The sequence below is a fragment of the Fukomys damarensis genome, unplaced genomic scaffold (genome assembly GCF_012274545.1).
Source record: "Fukomys damarensis isolate Sample0158 unplaced genomic scaffold, DMR_v1.0_HiC HiC_scaffold_3, whole genome shotgun sequence".
NCBI lineage: Eukaryota > Metazoa > Chordata > Mammalia > Rodentia > Bathyergidae > Fukomys > Fukomys damarensis.
Genome location: NW_022900915.1, coordinates 15,419,796 through 15,442,799, shown reverse-complemented (window position 1 = coordinate 15,442,799; position 23,004 = coordinate 15,419,796). Strand labels below are relative to the sequence as shown.

Genomic DNA, 23,004 nt, shown 5'->3' with positions numbered 1-23,004 from the left:
TCAGTGTGTCACACAGAATCAGACACATGTTATAGGTGGTAAGGCCAATTTTATTCAGCCATGCAGCAAGGCAAAGAGACTTCAATATAGATTGAGCTGAACTCATTAAACAGAAGGTCTTCTACTTAATTATTTTCTTTCTGGTACTGGGATTGAACCCAGGAGTGTTCTAGCAACGAGCCACTTCCCAACTTCTTTTCTTTTTTGTTTTGAGACAGGGTCTCACTGAGTTGCCCAGGCTGACCTTGAACTCGCAGTCCTCCTGCCTCAGCCTTCCAAGTGGCTAGAATTAGAGGGATGTACCACCACGCCAAGAGTGAAAGGCCTTTTGTTGCTTCTCTAGGTGCTGAGATATGCTAACAGGCAGGCTTACAGAAGACACACACAATTCTCATACCTTTGGGATAGGAGGTAATTTTGCAGACTGAAGCAAAGCAACCACCAAAGATAGGTTCCTCCCCTCCTGCGGAAGAGTGGAATAGCCAGGACTCTAGGAATTTTCTGTGTTGAGGGCAGCTGGAAACAGGGAAAAGTCTGTCGGTTGTGTAGAATTTTAGGCAACAGAATAGAGGGAGAAAGCATGTTACTTTGGGGAGGAGGAACCAAGGTTACAAGAGGCAAAGTGTTTTTCTCAAAATGTAGCATCCTAAATAGATGCAGGGAAGAAAAACAAAGACAGAGAACTGCAGTTCAGCCTTGGGGCTGTCCAATTCCAAAGCTCATATGCTTAAGGATTGGGCTTTGGCTATATTTAGACGGTAATATTCTGGCATCAGATGTGTCATTGTTTCCTGGTAGCTTTTTACACAGTAACATCTACCATTGACTGAGCATTTACTGTGTGTGATTTTCTTTATATACATTGCCTCATTTTAAGAATGGGCTTTAAGACTCTTCCCAAATCACTGTGTAAACAAAACAAAACAAACCCATGCCAGATGGAAATGAACTTAAGAAAAAAAAATTCAAATCTCCAGAAATCTCACCCTTAGAGAAAATCAAGGCTTAACATTTTGGTAAACATTTTTGTAAAAATGTCTTTTCAGACAAGCATGTGAATACATGTTTAAGTATATAAGTGGGAGCATACCACATAGGTTTTTGACCGTCATTAATTGTCCCAGATTGTCATCCCTTTGGGGCTGTGAACGTTAGCTGATAAGCCCAGGACACACAGCTAACGGGTCAAGCGGGGCTAGTTTCCATTTACCTGACCCGACTACCCAATTCCCTGGCAGAGCAGACTTTGACAAAGTAAAAGTTTAAAATCTGCCTATTCGGATGGGCCTGCTTCAAGGCCCCTTGGAGACAGGAAGCGGTGCTGGCCCAGTGGTCTCCAAAGTTGTGGTGACTGCATCCTTCATGAATAAAACAGCATTTTCTGGGGCTGGAAGTCCGCTGGGAAGCAGCTGAAGTCTCTGCATAAAGCAAGGCTGCCTTGATGTCACCCAGGGAAATGTACTTGTCACCACATGACCGAGTCCTTGGGGATCACCAGTGTTTACACTTCCTGATCATCGCAAGTAGTGCTCATCCTGGTCCACGGAAAATGACTTTATTGATACCTCGCCTGCCTCACCCCAGCTTTGCTTATAGTTGTGTTTACCAGATGTTGGGACCAAGCTCAATAATCTTCGGAGCTGCCAGTTTTAAGTGAACGAACGAAATATGATTCCTTCTTCCATTATTGATGAGTAGCATTTCAAGTGGGTCACGGGGCCCACTGGTCTTTAGAAAGGAGAAGAAATTTTGATTGTGGTGTTGGTACTTGTTTGTTTTGCATACTAAAATAAAGGTTTTGCACTGAGCTACATCCCCAGTTTTTTTGTTTTTTTCTTTTAAGGTGGGAGTCTCACTAAGCTGCCCAGGCTTACCTCAAATGTTGGATCCTTCTGTCTCACCTTCCCAAGCTGCTGGGATTACAGATGTGCAAAACCACATCCTGCCCAGCCAAGATGTTGTACAATTAATAGAACACTGATTGTCTAGGTGAGGTCATGGACACCTGGAATTCCAGCACTCTGGGAGGCTGAGACAGGAAGCTCAAGCTCAAGTCCAGCCTGGTCTACCCAGTGGTGGTGGTGATGGGGGGTCAACTGATTAAATGTTGGAAAATCACATGAATGGATAAAGTAGGTAAATAGGGAGAGAATGTCAGAGCATATTATTTTAAGAAAAAAAGGCGTGAAGCAGAATTTATTATTGAGCATGCTATCTCCTTTTCCTCCTTTAAAAAGAGAACATACACAGTTTGTGAAAGGACAAAATCACAACTTGCTTTATTTTATTTTTGGTGATACTGGGGTTTGAAATCAGGCCCTTCACACTGAGCTACATTCCCAGCTCTTTTAAAAATTTCTTGTTTTGAGACAGGATCTCACTAAGTTGCCCACTCTAGGTTTCAACTTGCAATCCTCTTGGCTGAGCCATTCAAAGTGTTGGGATTACAGGCATGTGCCACCACACCTGTCTGAGAAATGATTAATAATTAATAGCTGTTATCATTAGGAAGAGAGGGAATAGAAGCTATGGGTTATTTTATGCTTTCACGTCAAAATTTCTAGCCATATTCATTATTGCTAATGTAATGTCATAATTATTATCACTCACCAACAGGAATAATCTGGTGAGAATGTGGTCCATTAAATGTTTTCTTCCCTGTATGTCTCCATTCCTTTTAAAAAAAAAAAAGTTAAGTGTTTTTTTACATTTTCATCTTAATTTTTGTTTTGGGGGCTGGGGATTAAAGGCAGGGCCTTATGCATGCTAAGCATGCTATCACTGAGCTAAACCCTCAGGCTTGAAGATTTATTTTATTTTATTTCCTTTCACTTATTCATTTATGGTACTGAGGATTGAACCCAGAGCCTTTGCAATTGAACTACATCCCCAGACCATTTTTTTGTTTGTTTTTTATTATGAGACAAGGTCTCACTAAGTCTCTAAATTTCCCAGGCTGTATTTGAACTTGTGATTTTCCTGCCTCAGCCTCCCAGAGGCATGTGCTGCCACATCTGGTTAAAAGGTGTTTTAGAGGACCGGGGTTGGAGTTCAGTGGCACAGTGCCTGCCAGGTAACTGTGAGGCCCTGAGTACAATTCCCAGTACCAAAACCAAAAATATTTTAGAGAGATTTTCTTTCCCCTGGGAAAGACAGGGGCCCTCGCATCTTACAGACTTTTGGTGTTAGGAGAAACTCACAAAGCTGCACTGTATGTACGGTAAGCACCCCGAGTGTTAGAGAGGATCTCAGCAATATTACACAGAATCCAGTTTGCAGGGGAAGCTTTTCTTTTGCCGCTATTATAGTAAAGCAGGCAGGTCTGCCAGGCAGAGCAGGTGACTTAATTGTGGTGGGTGCTTGAAGCGCTGTGGGGAGAAGACCCTGGGGTCACCCCGGGCTAAGCCGTGACCCATGTGTCCTGGCTGGCACAGCTGTGCCGGCAGCAGCCCTGACCTGGAGAACAAGCCAGGTACAGTGAGAGTCGCCCAGGGCCAAGTTCTCCTGGGTCGGAGACAGCCTCCCCCACTCCGTGTGCCCCCACATCACGCTGTGCTCCCCAGTGTTCCAGCACCCCAGAGGGAAAGCGGAGTCTGATGGAGACAGGAGAGAATACAAAACCTAACTGCATGAAATTAGCAGTGAACGCTAGAAAATGGAAGCCACAGTTCTGTCTGTTCTGGCGTAGCACGGAAAGCACAATCATTTCATCAGAATAGAAGCTAAAAACAGAGCAAAGCTGAGTAGCAGGCCTGCCGTTGCCCTCTGAAGTGGAGGCGCTCCTGCGGCGAAGATGGAGCTGGGCACTGTGTCAGAACAGTGACGCACAGCCGTGCAGCCCTTAGTGTCTCATGGTGCCAGGGAAGATGGTGACATCTGAACTGATGACTGAGTGGGACCAGAGAGCCAGCTTGGGCACATGCAACTATGTCACCTGTAGGAGGGGTGCGTCTGTCGGCGCACTGTGAGATTTTCCAGGCACTCGGAGTCAGATTTGTCATCTCTGGTCTGGCATCCACCAAGTCTTAACGAGGACAAAGAGGGCTTTTCTCATGAAGGGCTCCTTCTTGTTTATTTTTGTTTTTTTGAGACAGGTTCTCACTCTGTAGCTCAGATTGGCCTTGAACTCACTATGTAGCCCAAGATGGCCTCGAGCTCACAGCGATCTTTCTACCTCCGCCTCCCGAGTGCTGGGATTACAGGTGTGCACTCCCACGCCGGGCTCACGAAGAGCTGTTTGAACCTGATTTCACCCGGCCTTCACTGAATCTGTCAGTGCAGGGATGTGTGGTGCCTTAAAGTGCTTGTTGCACCAAGCCCTGTGTCTCCATCTGCACGAACTGACCGGCCTGGTGCCCACAATAGCAGCACTGATCTTGCCTGCTTAGTTTGCGTCTCCCTGAGCTGCGTAGAGAGTACTGAGGAGCTGGAGAGTGAGTCTCAGCAGCCACTTTAGGAACATGGACGAATCATTTGATTCATTATTAAAATGGTTGGTTTTTCTTGGTGGGTTTTGTTTGTTTGTTTGTTTGCTTGCTTGCTTTGAACTTGTGACTGGTTCACAATCCTCTTGCCTCAGCCTCCTGAGTGCTGGGGTTATAGGTGTCGGGCACGCACCACTATTTTATTGTCTTTGCTGTTTCTCAATATGAACGCAACATTCCCAGTGCCCCCTTTTTTTCAAATTTTGAGAAAAGGTCTCACTAAATCACTGAGTTGCCCAGGCTGGGTTTAAGCTTGGGATCCTCCTGCCTCAGCCTCCTAGAGTGCTGGAATCGCACCATGCCCAGCTAAACATTTGGTTTTCCATTGTTAATGCTATACCCCTGCCTTCCCAGTAATGATTAATATACTTTTACAAGTATGCCTACCTCAGGTAAATTGCAAGGTTTTTGTTTTTGTTTTTTGAGATGGGGATCATGCCACGTTGCCCAGGATGATTTCGAACTCCTGAGCTCAAGCATCCTCTTGCCCCAGTCTCCCAAGTACTGGGAAGATAGAAGCTCATCATTGTACAGGCTAGAATCTACCTGTTTGTGACTCAGAATTGGGTGGGGTTAGGGGCTGGGGGGAGTGGGAGTAGCAAGGGCTAGAAAATCTGATTCTAGACACGCTTCCCTTATTCCCGCTTAACAAGATACTATATTAATGGTGCACCCGCTGCCGGATCACAGACAAGATGTAATCTTTGTTCTCTAGAATTTAGAGTCTAATGGGGGAGCCAGGCCCACTCAAAACTGTGTCTGTCATATGCTTTGCCTCTTGGATTCCCAAGAACCTTATCTGTGGCAGTCCTGTTAAACGCAGGATTCGTAAGAAAAACCGACTCGATGCTTATGCCAGTTTCAAGTGGAATCTCAAGTACCTGAGAGACTGGTGGAGTTCCTTCAGCACCCCCTCCACTTCTGGGGCTCAGAGAGTGGCACCCAAAGTGTGGCATTCTGTAATGTGGAGCTGGAGAGAGAGGTGCAGAATGAAGGTCTCTCTGACATCACCCAACACTTTCAGTCATCTTTGATTCTGTTTCTCCTGAAGTGTAGAAAAGGGCTTTCTCAGAAGTTCTTTATCTACCTAAAGATCAGCTCTGTCAAAGAACACAATGACCTTCAAGTCTTCTTACTGAAATTCTTTTTTCTTTTTTCTTTTTCTTTTCTTTTTTGGTACCAGGGATCTACCTCGGGCCCTTGTGCTTATGAGGCAGGCAGCGAAATCACTGAGCCAAATCCACGGCCCCTTACTGAAATTCTTAGTCAAGGAAGAGATTGAAAATCAAATGCCACACCCTAGCCTGGAGGAATTTTGTCCCAAGCCATTGCTTTTTTCTAAACTCATTCATTTCTCCTAAAAATCATTTCCTACTCCTTTAAATTTGCCTCTACCCTACTCACCACCACCACTTGCCTCTCTCCTTTTCCCTTTTTTTTTTTTTGGGAGAGGGTCTCACTATGTAGTTGAGACTGACCTGAAACTCACTGTGTAGCCCAGGCTGGTCTCCATCTCACAGCGATCCTCCTGCCTCAGCCTCCCAAGTGCTCGGATTACAGGCGTGTGTCACCATACCTGGCTCTCCTCTCCCTTATGAAGGGGGAATTTAAAATGCAGACATTTGAGTTGGGTACAGTCCCACAAAAACTGTAATCCCAGCTATCCAGGATGCTGAGGGAGGAGGATCAAAGTTCTAGGCCAGCCTAGACAACTTTTTTTTTTTTTTTTTTTTGGTACCGGGGATTGAACTCAGGTCCTTGCGCTTGCAAGGCAGGCCACTGAACCGCTGAGCTAAATCCCCGGCCCTAGACAATTTAATAAGACCCTCTGTCAAGATAAAATTTAAAAAGGGACAGGAATGTAGCTCAGTTGTGGCTCCTTTTGGGGTGATGAGAATGTTTTGGAATGAGACAGAGGTGATGTTTGCATGTAATGTAGTTTGCAATAATGTAGTAAATGGTATTGAACTATATTCTTTCAAATGGTTAATTTCATGTTATATAAATTGTACCTCAATAAAAAGGGGCTGGGGATTTAGCTCAGTGGCACCATGCCTGCCTCAAAAGCACAAGGTCCTGTGTTCAATTCCCAGTAATGCAAAAGAAAAAAAAAAAGAAAGAAAGAAATTAAGCACAAATATATGCTATATTTTGAAAATATGCTCAAGAAGAATTCAGATAGCCAAGGCCACATATTGTATGATTCTACTAACATGAAATCCCAGCACTTACGAAGAGGCTGAGGCAGGAAAAGCATGAACTACAGACCAGTTGAGGCTACATAGTGAATTCAAGGCCAGCCTGGATTACCAAGGGAGAATCTGTCTCAAATCAGTCAGTTTCTCTTCTAGTGGTATAAAGGAAACCTCGTTGGTTTACAGGGATTGTTTATTATCTTGCTCCTGATTTTTTGGAAGTTAGATCTTACAAGTAAACAATGTAGGTTTGGCTTGGTAATGTGGAACATTAGCACAAATGATTCCACTTTCAACCTCCTGTCTTTTTTATAACTGCTCTGACATTGATTGTAGCAAATGCTCCACAATGCTAGTATATGCAAAGCCGCTGAGCTGAATGTTTTAAATAAGTGGAGCATATGGTATGGGAATTAAGTACCAATAAAGTTATCATAATAAAGGGGATGTGTAGACAGAGGGGTGGGTGGTGCATTCTTGTAACACCAGCAACTCAGGAAGCTGAGGCAGAATGATCACAAGTTTAAGGTTAGCTCCGACAATTTAGCAAGACTGTCTCAAAATAAAAATCAAAAAGGGCTGGGGGTGTAAGCCAGTGCTAGAGTGCTGGCCTGCGCAAAGCCCTGGATTTGGTTGCCAGGTCCAAGAAAAAAAAGAGTGTTTGTGGGGGAGCACTTAGAGAGCTTTTTAAAAGGCGAAAGATTTATACAATCTCAAGAGAAACCAGAGTATAGAGAGCTTTTTAAAACTGAAACGAGTCTGGGATTTTGTTCAGTGGCACCGCTCCTGCCTCTCAAGTGCAAGGGCCCGAGTTCGATCCCTGGTACAAAAAAAAAAAAAAAAAAAGCTGAACTTGGCTGGGAGTGTAGCTCAGTGGTAGAGTGCTTGCCTGGTGTGTGTGAGGTCATGGGTTTGATCTGTGACACCACACAAACACACACACACACACACACACACACAGAGTACATGTATGTGCATTTAAAAATGTCAGGAGGTAAAAGTTTTTTGTTTTTGTATTTATTTTAAGATAGGGTCTTGCTAGCCGGGTGTGGTGGCACACACCTGTACTCCCAGCACTCGGGAGGCTGAGGCAGGAGGATCACTGTGGGTTCGAGACCAGCCTGAGCTACATAGTGAGTTCCAGGTCAGTCTCAACTACACAGTGAGACCCTGTCTCAAAAAAACAAAAAATATTAAAAAAAAAACCAAGATAGGGTCTTGCTTTGTAGCCCAAGCTAGCCTTGAACTCTCAGTCCTCTGCCTCACCTCACAGTGCTGAGATTACACTACGTGGAGCTTTTCTGAATGTACTGGGAGTTGAATGGAGGAAGCACACAGCCATACCCTCAGCCCTTTTGAATTTTATTCTGAGACAGGGTCTCACTAAAATGCCCAGGTTAGTCTTGAACTTTTGATCCTCCTGTATCAGTCACCCAAGTAGCTGGGATCACCACTGTGTGCCACAATCCCCAGAAAAGGTGTTTATATTTTAATGGTGGAATTTCAGGTCAATTCTATGTTTTTTCTCATTACAACCAGCAGTTTTCTACATTTTCTACAGTACACATTGGTGACTGCAGGACCACTGATGTCTCATTGGGATTTATGCATGTGAGTAAAAGACGTTGCTTTTGCCTGGGGATGCAGCACTGCACTGGGGGACAGTTTTGGACACTGGGGTGCAGGCTGGAACTGGTCCCCCACTTGCCCATTTAGGTGGGGAGCTTTGCACCTGAACAACATGCACAACTGCTTGTGATGGCAGTGATAACTTTAATATGAAAGAGAATAAAAAATAGCTAGGCCTGGTGGCACACACTCATAATCCCAGCACTCAGGAGGCTGAGGCAAGAGGATCGGTGCAAGTTTAAGGCCAGCCTTGGGCTCCATAATGAGTTCAAGGCCAGCCTGAACTACTTAGTGACACCATATCTCAAAAGACTAGCCAGCCAGCCAATCAAACACAATAAAAACAAAAGTTAAAACAGTAGTAGAGGAAAAATAATGTGAAAGACTTTCAAAGCATCTGACGTCTCGAAGCATCCACTCTGGATGAACTCCTGTTCCTTAACTGACAGCTCACCAAGTGCAATCTTCCTCCCTTCTGTTTATTTCCCCACTCTTACCCAAATGTGATTGATCCTTTGGTGTCCAGCTAAAATTGTTCTCCCCGATGGCTCCCTTCCCAGCCACTTTCGCAATATGGTCATTTCTTCCTTTCTTGAACTTCTGTTAAACTTGGTCAAAAATATTTGGATGGAGAGGGAGCTGGCTGGGTTGGTTGTATTTTACCTGCCAACTCCAGATAACTGGCAGTGACTACTAGGGGCAGGGTACTGAGGAGGAGTCTGGGCTGCATTTGACCTCAGTGGGAGTGCTGTGATCTATTACGATGTCCATCATGGGCGTGGGAAACAGGAAGCATTTGCCCTTGCTCTGCCTGGTTTGAGCGTGAACACTTCCTGTATCCACCCTCAGTTGAGTGTGATGATAAACACAGAGAGCCCAAGCCCGTGTCTTACACACCTTGATCTTTTTTATCTGTTGGTTTGTTTGCTTTTTTTTACCAACCGCACAAGAAGTATGGACCTCGTTCTGTTCAATAATCTGTGTTACTGCTTTTACATTTCCACACACATGAGTAATAATACTATATAAAAATGATAAAAAGTATTTGGGCACAGTGGCACCCAGCTGTGATCTCAGCTGCTTGGGAGGTGAGGTTACAGCCGGCCTGACTGAGCAACTGAGTGAGACCCTGACTCAAAATAAAATAAAAAATTTTACAACAAGGGTTGGGGTATAGTTCAGTGGTAGACTATATGCCTAGCATGCGATAGGGTCATGGGTTCACTCCCTCAAACCTCAATAAAAATAAAAATAAAAAGAGCATGATAGCCTTTTGAAAATAGAGCTTTGACAAAACCATGATAGTTCCTAGAAACGGAAGATATCCCAGAAATGATCTCTGATGGCTGAGGGAGGGAGGGGAAGGATGGCTGGTGGGTGCAATGCACATAGGAACATTTTACTTTCTGTAGTTCAACAAAACCTATTTACCTTCAAACTATCCTCACTGTATGTGGGCAGAAAATGGAGTTTTTTAAACACAGGACTCTGTGGAGTAAGAATTGAATATCTATTTATTGGATGAGTGAATGCATGAATAAAATAAAAGAACTGAAATCATCCCTAACAGAACAGGTTTCTATGGAGCTCAAGCATCGCGTGGCCTGGGCAGGGAGCCGGCAGATCAGTCTTTGTCTTACGACTGACTCTGGACTAACATGTGAGACCCTCCACCGGGAGACCCTCGTGATGGAACAGTTTTCCCATCTACCTGGTTCAGCTGGTTTGCTGGAAACTCAGTTTTAGCTGGCATGAGCCCAGCCTCGGGCCTGTTTTCTGCAGTGGTTCTAATCTCATCTCGCATGCAAGGAGTCACCCACAGAAATCGTGGGCCAGGAAAACTCCCCGGGTTTTACGGCTGGAAAGTCTGTGTCACCAGAAGCAGCACGAGTGACGTTTCCCTTCTCATTGCATTTTGAAGAGGCAGGAAAGGGGTGCAGGGGCACTGAGAGTCCCTGTTATTTGCAGTTTGCAAAGTGCTTTAACATACATTATCTCATTTAGATGATCTTCAGGAGGTAAAAGAAAGCCAGAGACCCCATCTTGCTCCTGTGAAGTCATCTGCTTTAGAGAAAGCAACGTGTGCTAATGTGTTACAGGAAAAGTCTTTCCTGTCCGGCAAAAGACACCTCCTTTCAGCAAGAAGGAAGGCAGATTTTCAAGTGAGGGTGGGCTCTCTGGATGGGGAAGGAAGGGCCACACACACCCTTGCTGGTTCATGAGGGAGGTGTTTTAGAAGGGAGAAGGGAGCGATGTTTTTAGTTTACAAGCCTCTTCTGGGAGAGCTGGGGAGAGCTCTAGTTTTGGATGTGTTCTCTGACACCTTTGAAGAACTGTAAAGGTAAACAAGCCCCTGGCAGATATTCTGAGGGGAAAGTTAAGCTCCAGTAAGCTTCTCCCTGTTCTAAATTCCATCTGACTTCAGCAGTCTGATACAAAAAGAGCACAATGTCTTGTTTTTGTTTCTGTTTTCCATTTATTTATTTATTTATTTATTTTTGAGACAGGGTCTCACTATGTAGTTGAGACTGACCTGGAACTCACTGTGTAGCTCAGGCTGATCTCGAACTCATAGCGATCCTCCTGCCTCAGCTTCCCGAGTGCTGGGATTACAGGCGTGTGTGCCACCACGCCCAGCCTTTGTTTTCCTTTTAAATCAAAATTCAGGTATACTAGCACATCTGAGGGTGACACAAATCCTCAAGTCATAGACTGGGCCACAGAGTCACAGAGAGCGTGTGGCCATGGTAATTCGTATTCATCCAAAGTCACTTCCTGCCTGTGTGATCATAGTCATGTGGCTTAACCTCTCTGGGCTCAGTTTTCTCATTTGTAAAATGAAATCTCAAACTAAATTATTTCTAAAATTCTTTTAGCCATAATGGTAAATCAATCAATCTCTCATGCTCCCTCCCTCCCTCCCTCCCCCCCCCCCCGGCCGCTCCCCTCCTCCTGCCTGCTCCTACACAGCTTTGTCTCTCCCCGTGCTCACATCATCCACAGGATGAGCTGGATATAGACTGTACCTCGTGTTACTGTGAGTGGTGGAAAGATAATAAATGTAAAATGCCCTGTGATAAAGGGCTCTGTGTTACTCTGGCAGTGCTTTGGGGGCCATTGACATCAGAGGCACCTTTGTTAGGGAGCTGTACAATAAAAACAAAAAGCGTGCCTTAACACTTTTTATGGTGGAATACCTGGTAGGAATGAAAACTGGGGATCTGGGTGAGCTGTAAACTAGTATCTTGTCCACATTTGCTTATGGAGTCGTGCTGCCTTACCGAGGAAAGGAGAGGCAAAGCAAGGGGTTGGGGGACTTGTGTTTTGAAAGCCAAGAATATGCCTCCCCTTGGTCACCAGGCTTGTGCCTAGTACACTATACAGAGATGAAATCTGAGGTTTTAGGATCTGTTTCATCATAATCAACTCTGAGCAAGGCTTTATTTCCAGGGTACTTTATTTGGAAACAGGGTCTCACTGTGGAGTTCAACCTGGACTCAAACTCATGGCAGTCCTCCTGCCTCATCCTCCTGAGTGCTGGAATTACAGGCATGCACCACTATGCCCAGCAAGGATGCTACTGACATAGGAAAAATGTCCCAGCCTGTCAAATGTGCCAAGTTTGTGGGTTTACAACATCAAGGAATGGAGTCATGAAACAAAGGAAGAGGTTAGGAAAGTTTTGTTGGGAATAAAGAGAAGAACAGCTTCTGGGTTTCAGGAGGTTGCCTGATTGCGTGGTCACCAGGGCTCTTTGTCCGGGGTAATTCACACAGCAGAGTCACAATGTGGGGACGACATGGGTCAAACTACAATTAACCTATAGGATTACAAGTATGGCAGCTTAGCTAACATGGATCCAATAGGGAAACAAGTCACGTGGCAAGGGTGCATGGAAAGAACAAAGGCATTTTGGGGAAGGGAAGGCAGTATGGGCCCGGACGTTCTGGTCCCCACCTGTGTGCCTGATGCCTGTCTGGGCCCGCTGGGCCAGGGGGTGCTAACTGCCGTCAAATCTCAAGTTACCGTTCATCTCTCAGGCCTGGCTACCGGAGCCCATCCTGAGGCCTGGCTCATTTCAGCCATGATGATGTCTTCATTTTTTTTGTTTGTGCTGACTTCCTCAAGGGCCCAATCCTCCTCTCACTGCATATTAATTCTGTCTAACTTACCTGGTTAGGGCCGGAGCTTTAGCTTAGTGTTTCCGCTGCCTGCCTTGCAAGCACAAGGTCCTGAGTTCTATCCCCGGTACCATTAAAAAAAAAAAAGATATAACTTACTTGTCTATAACACTATCCCAACTCATACCCCCACTCGTGTTAGTAGTATCAGCTTTCCATCACTGTAACAAATACCTGAGATAATCAACTTTCAGAAAGAAAAAGTTTCTTTGACTCATAGTTTCAGAGGTTTCAGCCCATGGTCTGTTGGCCTTGTTGCTTTTGGACCTGTGGCAAGACAGCTCGTCATGGCATAGCAAAACTGCTCATTTCATGGCTGGGGCCTGGAAAAGAAAAATGGGAAGACTGGTCCCACGGTTCCTTTAAGATCATGCCTCCAGTGACCTCAATCCTCTCCAACCTCCCAGTAAACCTCCCTTATTTTTGAGAAAGGTTCTCACTATGTTGCTTACACTGGTTTTGATCTCCCAGGTTCAAGTGATCGTCCTGCCTCAGCCTCCTGAATAGCTGGGACTACAAGTGTACTGTGTATACAGGTGTATTGTGCTGGCTTTTTTTTTAAAGCTCCACCCATCAGTAGTGTCATACTGGGACCACAACTTTACTGCAGGGGCTTTTGGGGGTCATTTAAGATCCAAAGTATAGCACCACCCTCTTATACCACTGCTCACTCCAGAGGAGGGATTTGGCCTCAAAGGGTCTGTCTTTGACTCTGTCTGCGGCCTTTTGGAAGGCAGCTGTGCTCACCACTAACCCACCAACACTGCACTCTGTGGGTTTTTGTTATTAAAGATGTTGTCGTGAATATATAGCTCCTCTTCTAGCATAATGCTAAAGAAAAAGTACTGAATAATTTGGCCAGGATTTCAACCCTACTTTTTGAACTAAAGTATTACTTTCTGGCCCTCCTGTGCTCATATTTAGAGACGGAGATTCACTCTTGTACTTTACCTGAGGATGCTGTACGTCCCCTGGGCAGAGTTCTCTGGAGACCTGTAGGAACTGGCGTGCGTGCCCACAGCTGCTGCTGAGTTACGCCAACATCAGCTTCTTCCAGTGGGCCCTGCAGGTGGCTTCTGTTATGTGTCGTAATGAACACATATTGCTTCTCCCTTGACGCACCCCAGGCAGTGCAGAGCTCCTAGCTTTAGCATTTCCCCTGTGTAATTTTGTTTCTTATGATACTCCCTAAACACAGGGAGAAAAGCTAGTGTCCTGGGAAATGTAAGAAACCCTTGATTTACTTTACGAATAAGCCTGGGGGCTTAGAGGAGTTAAGCACCTTCTCTACTCTCCTTTTTCTCTCTTCAAGGAGCTTAGTGACTCACCTGGCTGGGACACTGTGTTCAGAGACTAACAGACTATTTCCTTGTGGATGGACATTTTGCTGTTCATTTCTTGGCCGCCCACAGTACCTTATAAGGAAGGGAAAAACAGTTTTCCTCCTATTCTTCTACGTTCTAGGCTGGGACCCCTTAACAAAAGACATATTAACAGGAGAAAAGCAGAATCTTACTAACACATATATCATATATACATGGTGATATAAGGGGAACAAACGTAGCTCCCAACCTGCTGGGTGTCAGATATGCTGAGTTTGTGTTTCCCAAAATCGAAGAATGAATTTTCAAGAACAATGGAGATCAACATAGGGAAAATTTATTGAGAGAGATGGTTCCTAGAGACAGGAGGGGACCCTGAAAGTGGGTTGCCAACCAATCCACTTTTTAAAGGAAGTTTCATAGATCAAAATCAGGAGGCGGGTATAAAATTACGCGGTGGGCAGAACGTGGGTCAAAACTATGATCAACCAGTAAGATTACAAGTATAGCTGCTTAGGTGATATTGATCCAGGGGAAAAGCAGGTCGTGTAGCACGTGTACATGGAAAGAACAAAGAACTCTTAACGGAAGAGATGACTCAGGTCTGATGTTTACCTAGACTGTATTGGACCTAGAGATATCATTTATTTTGGGGGAGGTATATAGGCCTGGTCATTCCATCTTTATCTTGAGCCTTGCCCTTTAACAGATATACCTCTAGCCACCATTGCAATGTATTTTCATCCTCTGTACTGGCTCTCTAGAGGGCCTAGCCCTGTCTGGCTCTCTATAATATTTTTACTTAATTTTACCTGTCTAGAATATTCAGAGATATCCAGGGGAATGAATAACTCTCAGAGTTGGTTTACAATTTAAGCTTAAATACCTTCTTCAGCTATATCAAAGACAGTAGGGGTCGGGAAGGTAAGTTATAGGAAGGTGACCAAGAAAAACAGAATGAACAAAAATAAGGCTTGTTATGCGTATCTCAGAGAGTGATCTCATTGATAAGTATTTCTTGTGATTTAGAGCATCCCTCTCTTCCTGGTAAGGAAAGCGACACACCCTTGCAGGTGGAAATTTCCTCTGGAGATGTCAATTTTCCTTACAAAAGCATCACGTGCATGTTTCATAGTTTTTCCTGTGTCTGCTGGTTCTCAAAATAATCAGCTCCAAGAAACTCTTCATGTGAAAAAGGCATATTTTGAGGTGGCATTTTCTGGTCTCCTACAACCCTTAACTTTACAGAGAACAGTGAGCCATTTGTCAGAAGAAGGGCTACTCGGAAATTTTCACAGGATCCCCTCCTGTGGTTGCACAGGTTGTGTACTGCCCAAACACAGAGGGAGGTGTCATTTGCACAGACAACACAGTGACGGCTGTCTCCAGAGTTGCTACACCAGTTTGCACAATTAAAGGCAGCAGCCACGTGGACCAAGTGTGCATCACACCTGGGAGGGGCGACCCCAAACTTAGAGTATATATTCTGTTTAGGGTAGAGATATGAGTTTTAGCTATCTTTAATCTCTGTCTTTTTTCATCTTTATAACTAAATGTGGAACATCTGTATTCCCAGCTGCTCAGGGGGCCAAGGCCAGACAATTAAGAATTTGAGCCCAGGGCTCGCTTTGGCAGCACATATACTAAAACTGGAACGATGCAGAGATTAGCATGGCCCCTGAGCAAGGATGACACGCAAATTCATGATGTGTTCCATATTTTTATAGCTAAGTGGATGCTCATTGAGGCGATACTCTTAAGTGGGATAAATAAGACACGTATGTGTAAATACTGAATAGTTCCTCTAGTGTGAAAAACTGAAAGTGTCAGTAAGGACTAAAAGGTATAATAGCTAATGTGAAAGAGGAAGAAAAGGGGCAAAGGGGAAGGGAAGTGGGAGGGGCAGGGGAAAAGAAAGAGGGAATGGAATTAATATGAAAAGAAAAACAAACAGAAACAGGGTCTTTGTAGATAGGGGTGGAGGGGTTGAAGGGAGGGCAGGGGAATGGGGAAAACGTATGAACCAAGATGGATTATGTAAAGGTGCAAATTTCCAGTGATGATTGTCATTATATCGTATACCTTAAATGTATCAATAATATTAATTAATTAAAAAAAGAATTTGAGCCCAACCTGAGCAACATAACAGGATGCTAATCTCAAAATAAAAAGAAAAAAAATTTTTTTTGGTATCAATGATCGAACTCAGGACCACTTAGCAAGGTAAGTGGAGGAACCACTGAGCCACTGAGCTAAATCCTGGCCCCAAAATTAAATGTTAATGATGACTCTTGGAAGAAAAAAAAAATGCCTCTGTTGGTCTTAGTGACACTGGATGGGGTCTGAGAAGGTCCCACAAAGAGGAGATAGGAGCCCCATCTCAGGCTGACAGGTAGGTTCTTGACTGTGTCACAGAAAATTTTAGAGTGTGTGAGAGGGTAGGCAGATTTATTAGGCAGAAGTTAAAAATAAAGGTTAATAGGGAAAGAGTTCCAGCTTGAGCATCCGCAGGGGCATACTCTGATGCAGGGATTCAGACTGGCCTATCACAAGAAAGGCACCAGTTTTGGGGGTGCTGAGGTGGACTTGGGTCCGGCTGACCATCATGTTGGTCCTGGTTTCATAGCTGCAGAAGAATGCGTATGGCTTGAGGAGCAGTTCAGTTCCCATGGGGTGACTGTCCTTGGCTGGGAGTGAGGCTGCCGCAGTTCTTCTTAGGGGAGGTGATCTCATCTTGGTCTGCAAAGCTCCGCCTTTCCTGGAACTAGAGGGGTGATTGTAGGTTGGGGGACTTCTAGGCATCACTCCAGGGAGCCATGGAACTGGACATTGTAAAAAAGCTGGCAATTATCCTGGAAATTATTTTAAGTTACTCTTATCTTGGTGTCCTCAGCATTGAACGGGGTTGAGATAGACTGGGTAAATTTAGGGCTGATAAACCTTGCAATATATATATGTTCCTTAAGTGATTAAAATTCCTATATGCAGAGCTGAGCAAGGATCTGACCCAGGGTTTTAAGGTAATGAGACCCAGGGCTTAAGGGTAATAAAGTAATAAGTTTCCTGTCTACTTATTGTTATTCCTTCTACCTTACCTCACTTACGTCATCTCTTACTTTATCACCTCAGGGTCACTCTCAATTCTATAACCAATCAGGCCTCCATTTTAATTGTTTACCTACTTTATGGTGCACTTGTAACACATATAACTTAACTTTTGTGTAAATCTTATTCCTGGTGTTAATTCTGATAGGACCTACTATAGTCAGCTCTACCTGACCTGTTTCTGTCACTTCCCAATAATGCCATGTGATGAAGTTAGACCCCTCATGATTCAATCATTTTCCAGAAGTCCATCAGCTGGTCTTTTGGGGGTCATTGTATAATCAAACTCATAACAAGGGATAAACAAAGATTTTTCGATTATGCACATAAAATCTCCCTGGGTAGCATTCACCAGAAAGTCTCCTGTGATAATCTGTCTGGGCAGATGTATAACCCTAATCTCCTGCGATAAGATCTTTAGTGTGGAAAGAGGAGGGAGGCCTCAGAGAAGATTCATTAGCAGCTACTTTTCCTACAGGTACAAATCTCCCCTCAAAAGGACAGCTTTTCAGAGGTATTCACTCCTGTTTCTGCAGGCCCTCTGAATAATCATCTTGGTCTATTTTGATCTCCCTAGATAGCAGTGCTAAATTTTGCTAAGTGAAAGGATCAGTTGTATTTCATGGCAAGAAGGTAAACCAAGGAATCAGGAGTCCTATATGGGATTCCTATTTGATTATCCCTTTTCCTCTGACTCAGCTTTTTAAATAAGAACAATTTACCTGCCTATATTTAGGATCTTTTATAGATCCTTAGCCTCTCTCATTCTCTCCCCTTTCCAGTAGGTCTTCTACATTACTCTCAGGTTTAAATTCTCTGTTAAGTTTTTAGCAAAGAGTTTTTGTCTTGCTACTAAGCTAGAGGTTGGCAAACTACTGCCTGAGGTGCAGATTGAGCCCTCTGCTTTTTTTTGTGTGTGGCCTGAGAGTTAAAAGAGTTTTTACATTTTTAAATAGTTGTTTAAAATGAAGAATATTTCATGACATGTGAAAATCTTATGCAATTCACATTGAAATGTCTGTAAATGAAATGTTATGGAACAGAGCTGTCCTAGTCCATCCGATGCTGCTATAACAATACCAGAGTCTGGGTAATTTGTAAAAATTTTTTTTCTCAGGGCCGGGGATTTAGCTTGGTGGTGCTGCCACCTGCCCCTCAAGCACAAGGTCCTGAGTTCAATCCCTGGTGATTTTTTTTTCTCCAGCTCTGGAAGCTGGAAAGTCCTCATTTCTTGCTGACTCATTTATGGCAAAAGGAAAGAGGGCAAGAGAAGCCAGAATTCACTTTTATATCAACTCACTCTTGCAATCACTAACTCACTCCCCAGATAACAATATTAATCTGTTGTAATGGCAGAGCCTTCATGACTGAATCACCTCGTATTAGGCTTCACCCTGTACACCACTGAATTTCAGATGACCTTTGAGATACAATTAAACACAGCAACAGCCATGCCAATTGGTTTGCTATTATCTGTGGCTGTGTTTGCAATACAATGGCAAAGTATGACTGCTTATGACCCTCAAAGCCTAAAATATTTACTATCTATTCTTTTACATAAAAGTTTGCTAAGCCCTCTGCTAAGCTTTTATATAGGCATATGCATGATTTTGTATATCTTTCCCCCTTTCCAATCACAGCAAAACCCCTTTCTCACTTAAAACCCTTTCTTTCTGTCCAGCATTGACCTGATTCTCCTACCTGGTCATATAATTCACTCTACAACTTCTCAGCACTAGTTAATATAGCTCAATATAGCTGCGATTAACTTTTTTTTTGCATGTGCTGGAACTCAAATCCAGCGCCTCACCTATTCTAGGCAAGCACTATGTCACTGAACGACACCTCCAGCTCTATCTTGTGATATCTAGCTATCTATCATTGTCGGGGGTGGTACCAGGGATTGAACTTGTGTCCTTGAGTTTGCAAGGCAGGCAGCAGAACCACTGAGCTAAATCCCCGGCCCTCTATCATCTCTTTTTCAGTCTTGTTGAGAATGGTGGTGCATGCCTATAATCCCAGGTACTTGGAAAGCTGAGGCAGGAGGATTGCAAGTTTGAAGCCAACTTGGGCAACTTAGATCCTATGTCAAAACAGAAAATTTTGTCTATTTTTAAATTAAAAATATGTATTGGTACATGTTTGCAGTACGTGATTACATTCATCTTGGGGAATTGATACATACATATAACACATCTTAATTCTTTTTATACCACCTTCTCAATCCCCCATCTCTTGGTTCCCTTCCCATTGCAAAAGCTCTATCTCCCTGTTTCTTTTTCTTTTCTTTCTTTCCTTTTTTTTTTATATATATACCGGGGATCGAACTCTGATCCTTGTGCTTGCAAGGCAGGCGGCAGAACCACTGAGCTAAATCCCTGGCCCAATATCTACCTTTTATTTTGCTCTTTCATTTATTTATACTTTGGGTTTCTTATATAAGAGAAACTGTGAGCTATTGAAACTTTTGTGTCTGATTTGCTTCACTTAACATTATGGTCTCAAGGTGCATCCATTTTTCCTACAAATGATTTAAATAAAATAAGACACTTAAAAAGGACTGGAGGTGTAGCTCAGTAGAAGAGTACTTGCCCATCATGTGTGAGGCTCTGGGTTCAATCCCTAGTACCCAAAAAACAGTCCTGAACATGTGTTTACTATCTTTTCTTTTCATTGTAAAGACCCAAAGGTTGGCACTGACCCTTCTATGTCCTGTTTTTCCTTCCCTGAACAGAGTGGCACTCACATTTTAGATAAGTCCTCACGTTTTAAACAAGTTTGCATTTTGTTTTCCCCAATCCCTAGATGAACTAGTGAGGTAAATTTCCCCAATCTTCATCTCCAGAATGAGTTTGTGCTGAGGATCAAGGAGATGGTGTGTGCCAGGGTCCAAGACTAGAAACAAGAGCAGCAATTATCAGTGGATGATTTATTTGTAATATGAAGATATTCTCTTTGGCCCTACTGAAACTCATGGAGGTGTAGTGAGAATGAAAAGAAGTAGCCAGAAATGAAATTGCTTGGTTCAAGTGTAAAGGTTAGCTGGGAAAATTCAAGTCCTCAAATGAGATAGATGTTAGGCTAACGAGACTCCGAACAAATTTAACAAATACTTCTTGGGTACTTACTGAGCTCAACAGTGCCTAGGTCAAGCCTCAAGTGAGCATGAAAGATGGATGACCACATCTATCCTAGAAATTTTTATCCAAACTGGGAGGAGGGCAATACGAACTTGAGCTATGCTCTTACTTGTCTGTGTTTCACCTTCTCTCTCAGAAGGCATGATTCAGAGTCAGTAATTCACAAAAAAGCATTGCACATGGAAAGTATTAGTTATTCTGTGGGGAAATAAGTTTCTAAGTGCAGCAATCTGAGAGTAATAGCTTTCTCTATGGAAACTCTCTTGACAACATCCTGAGATAAAGCCAAAGTACAATTTTTACAGTTTTGAACTATCTGCCTGCTTGGCTTATACCAGGCTTGAAATCCTGAATATAAGATTTCCCCTTGTTTGGACAGGTCGCTTGCCAACTGGAGCCCTTAAACAGCAGTGACTCACTTTTGTTATTCTCCAGTTTACCCACTCACTGAATCAAGGCAAATAATTTCAGTTGTCTTATGGAAGGATTTGGAAAATTCAGGAAAAAAAGAGAGCAAAGTCTTTACTGTCACTACCAAACATTTTAGTTGAGGACATTGGAAAAGGAGGACAGGAAGATGGGCATTTAGAGATCAACTTTCTTTTGCTTTTGAGAGAAAATATTCCTGCGAGAAATCCTGTTATTTATACTGTGAAAAATAAATACATGTGTCCACATTCTAGGAACATGTAGATAAAGTAAATTAGGAAAGAAACAGGAAAGGCAGCAACTTCTTTTTCCAGAAAACCCACAGCACTGCAAACACATATGAAGATGGCAGTTGCTCCAATGGTCATACGTGGCAGGACAGACATGCCCCTCTCTTCTATCTTATATGTAAATTTAGACAATCCGGACAAAGAGGCCTAGATTTCTATTTTCCACTGATGATATATTTTTTTTAATTCCAAGTTAGACTTTTCCCTCTTATATAAGAACACGAGGAAGGACATTATGTTGGTTTGATCACTGTACCTTATTACATTTAAAGGTTGTTTTTTTGGGTTAAAAACGGCAAAAAGTGAGAAGCCTCTCAGAATAAGGAGACCTGACAACTTTGCATGTGCCTAAATTTGTTCATCTCCCAGCATGCACATAGGTGAGGCAAACATATAAAAATAGGGATAGATATGTAGGGGTCTGGATGCTGATGGAGCCCTCAGAGGAAGGCAGATAAATATCTAGAATTTTTATGGATTACATTTGCTCCTATGTATGGAAACCTCAGGGTGTTTCAAAACACGGTTTTGTTTTTGTTTGTTTTGGTTTTTTTGAGATGGGGTCTCACTATGTAGTTGAGACTGACCTGGAACTCACTATGTAGCCCAGGTTGGTCTTGAACTCACAGCAATCCTCTTGCCTCAGCCTCCTGAGTGCTGGGATTATAGGCATACGCCACCACGCCCAGCAACACAGTTTTGTTTTTTATATAGTTAAACACACTTGAAAATTACAGCACAGGCCTGTATTCCCAGCACTCTGGGAGGTTGACGCAGGGAAATTGAAAGTTTGAGGCCACTCTAGGCATTTAGCAACTTATTAAGACCCTGTCTCAAAATAAAAACACAAAAAAGGGCTAGGGATGTAGCTCTGTGTAAAGACCTTGGGTTTAATCCTCAGTACTGGAAAGGAAGGAAGGGAGGGAGGGAGGGAAGAAGACAGAATGAACAAGCAAACAAGCAAAGATAATGAAGTATTAATACCAAGTTGAGATTACCAACTTGCAAAAGAAATAAGGAAGGGGCCAGGTGTAGTGTGGGACACCTATAGTCGCAGCTACTTGTGAGGCTGAGGCAGAGGGCAGGCAGTTCAAGTCCTGCTTGGATGACTTAGACTTTGTCTCAAAATAAAAAATAAAATAAGTGGGGAACGTAGCACAAGGGTAGATCCCTTACATCCTACATAGAGGAGGAGGTGGAGCAGTAAGAGAAGGAGGAATAGAAGAAATGTGAACTGCATCAAGCTTCAAAGATTGAGGGATGACCCCCCGACATGTAGCTAGCAGCAATTCCAGAAGGCTGGATAAGAAGAAACATACCCTGCAAGTGGTATGAACCTATGCTGTGCTAGATGTCCTTGATGGTAAGACTTAACAGACAACTAGTCTTCATAAAGCTTATTAAATTATAATAACTAAAGAATAACTACCTGTCTTGCCGCTTTTGCTCTCTTCCACTACCATGAGCTGTGGCCCCTCTGCCACATTACCTTTGAGAGAGCTAATTTTGGGCTGCAACTTGTACAAACTGTAAGCCAAATAAACATTTCCTCCTTTAAAATAAATAACTGAATAGGTGCATGACACCGTTAAGAAAGCTGCTTTAAAGGGCTTGCATTTCAACTCTACTCTTTGCTAGCCCTGTGTTACTGGATAAAATATTTCATCTCTTCAGGCTCGATTTCCTCATCTGGGAAAACACTGATAATTGTTATCTCCTGCGTGGCAGCCATGCCATCCTCCTCCAGTTCCCCCACAGGTTGATCTCCCTTTCTTGTCATTGCCTTATTTATGTTCCTGCTTCCTATAAAGTTCTTGGCATGGCTGTCATGTCTTCTCAGGAAAGTTTGTTCCAGAAAATATAGTTTCTGTACCCACAGATGAGGCTCTTTGCTAAAGGATTGAATAAACATTTGGCTGCTATTATAAATACTCCACTTTAACTAGGATTTAGGATGAGCCAACTTTTTCCTTTATATGATCAGATAGCAAGTATCTTAGGGTTTGCAGTCAGGCTATCCTAAGCCAACGGGCGCATCCGTGTTCCAATAAAACTTTATTCGTAGACACTGGATTTGGCTCAGGTCCTGTGGTCGGCTGACCCCTGACCTACGACGATGGCAGTTAAGGGAGTAATAAGTATGTAGCTCTGGCCTCCAGAGAGCAGGGCTCGGGTCGCCACCGTGCGACGCGGCCGAGACCGAGGCATTGTGACTGCGGCGGCAGGGGG

The 23,004-nt window shown here is 43.5% G+C and overlaps 1 protein-coding gene and 1 non-coding gene across 3 annotated transcripts in view; both read left to right on the top strand.

Moving 5' to 3' along the window:
• The window catches only part of Ndfip1 (Nedd4 family interacting protein 1), a 104,782-nt gene that overhangs the window by 32,953 nt on the left and 48,825 nt on the right, over positions 1–23,004 (top strand). The window lies entirely within an intron of this gene.
• On the top strand, positions 15,431–15,534 carry LOC117287519. The gene has a single exon (XR_004518802.1). It is a non-coding gene; the product is annotated as a U6 spliceosomal RNA (small nuclear RNA).